This window comes from Danio rerio, chromosome 23 (assembly GCF_052040795.2).
Source record: "Danio rerio strain M-AB ecotype USA chromosome 23, GRCz13ab, whole genome shotgun sequence".
NCBI classification, from domain to species: Eukaryota; Metazoa; Chordata; class Actinopteri; order Cypriniformes; family Danionidae; genus Danio; species Danio rerio.
Genome location: NC_141043.1, coordinates 25,215,772 through 25,217,948, shown reverse-complemented (window position 1 = coordinate 25,217,948; position 2,177 = coordinate 25,215,772). Strand labels below are relative to the sequence as shown.

The 2,177-nt window shown below is 36.3% G+C and overlaps 1 long non-coding RNA gene across 1 annotated transcript; it reads right to left on the bottom strand.

The window, feature by feature from the left end:
• Positions 1–466: 466 nt before the first annotated feature.
• LOC147838199 (uncharacterized) lies at positions 467–1,805 on the bottom strand. The gene is made up of 2 exons (XR_015523580.1): positions 917–1,805; positions 467–713 (listed from the first exon to the last, which is right to left on the bottom strand). It is a non-coding gene; the product is annotated as an uncharacterized LOC147838199 (long non-coding RNA).
• Positions 1,806–2,177: the final 372 nt, after the last annotated feature.

The window sequence follows — 2,177 nt, the reverse complement described above, 5'->3', positions numbered from 1 at the left end:
ATATTGTTGTTATCTTGAACTGTGTACTTGAAAGCTACATTGTTAGCTAGTTAGCCTCTCCTCATATAACTTCTTACATTACTTTTGTTTAAGTATATGTATTTATTGGATATTGCATACTGCCATAATGTACAGATGCTAACAGTTGAATGTATCTTTCTGGCAACTAAGCCAATATTAAATTCCATCACCTCAGTAATGTAACATGTGCACATCCTCACAGGGAATCACAAAAACATGATACACATAGCCATCCACACACTAAAGCTCCACTGTCCGGTCCCAGGTTGTGAGTTTGTTGCTAAGTATTTTTCAGAGCTGTGTTTCCATCTATGAATTTATATTAGAAACAATAAAAAAGTTTGTTGTCATGAGGTAATTATAACAATAAAATATTGGATCCTTTGGTTTTTCGGTGTTGCCAACTTTATTTTTGTTTTCTATAATTATTTTAAACTTTTTGAGATTTGACAGAGCTTTTAATTATTTAAAACTTTAAAATTTAAAATAATTATTTTGTGTTTTTTGCTGTTCAGTTTTTTTTTTTTTTTTTTTTTTTTGCATGGTCAGCATTGAGGAGAGAGTAACACATTTCACTGCAGCACTTTGTGTGTGTGTGTGTGTGTGTGTCTGTTTATTGGATATGTGATTGTGATAAATGTTAGCAGTTGCTTTAAAAGTATGCTATATACCAGGCGTGCTTAATCCTGTTCCTGGAGATCTACCTTCCTGCAGATTTCAGTTGCTCTCCATATCAAACACACCTAAACCAATTAATTAGGACTTGAACACCACGTGATAATTACAGGCAGGTGTGTTTGATATGGGTAGCAACTGAAATCTGCAGGAACGTAGATCTCCAGGAACAGGATTAAGCACCCCTGCTATATACCATGGGGGTCAAACTCCAAGTTACTGGAGAACTGCAGCGCAGCAGAGTTTAGTTCCCACACTGATTCAACATTACCTGTAGATTTCTAACGAGCCTTAATTAGTTTTATCAGGTGTGTTTAATTAGAGTTACAGCTTAAAGTCCCAGTCACACTGCACTTTTCTCCCTTTAGACTTCCATTCATACGCATGTGAATGCTGCAGACCTGGAATGCATGCTCATGCGACAAATTTTACAGTTTGCAGCATTGGAAAGTTCAAGCTTGGAGAACTCTGAACTGCGAAATCACATCATGTGATTGCTTGAGACTAATCAAAGATTAAACCATGACCTCTCTGAACAAAAATTATGGACCAGTTGCTTGCTTTTTCAATCTCTAAATATTTTGTTTAATCCCACTCCTTTTCGCAGAGCCATATGACAGAATTTTGCATGCTTAAACGTTAGTTTGACTGCAGCCTTGCTGTGCAGACCTGGGGCTCTCAGTAATATGCAAGATGATATTTATATCTGCTGATTTCTTAATTTTGTTATACATTTTCTGTTTTATATTTGTTTGCTGCCAAAACAATAAAATAAATTTGTCAGAATTTACAACTTAATTAATTTAAAGAATTAATAACAGATAAAAATACTAATTAATTTTAGTAACACCTTGACATACTATTGTGTATGCAGTATAATGCTGTGAGTTGTAACACTACAGTACAGTAATTAACTGTACACAGTTTCCAGTTAGTTACCACTACTGCTCTATTACAGTGATTAACTGGCAACACTGTTGCCAGCTACTCACTGCAATGGTTCAGTTACAGTAAACAACTGGCAACACTGTTGCCAGCCACTCACTGTAATGGTTTAGTTTCAGTAATTAACTGGCAACACTGTTGCCAGTTACTTACTGTAACCAAACTTTTACAGTGAGTAGCTGGCAACAGTGTTGCCAGTGTTCTTCTGTAAAAAAGCCTGGTAAGGTCTAACAGTGTAGGCTTTGCAGATTGCTGGAAAACATGCATTATCACCAGGACTACAATTCTGCCACTAAATGAACTACAACTCCCATCAGGCACCTCACAACACACCAGTTCTGGAACACCCCTGATTAAACACACCCATTACACTGATTACCACAGCTGGTAACCCATCATGGACTGATTATCTGGGCTATATATTCACCTCTTAAACATAGAGATGGTAAAATGAAGCTTTCTTAACTAGTGAACCGTTCGACTTAATTGTATTGGATAAAGGTTTGTTACTCAAATCTTTCCAAATCAGAGCTCGA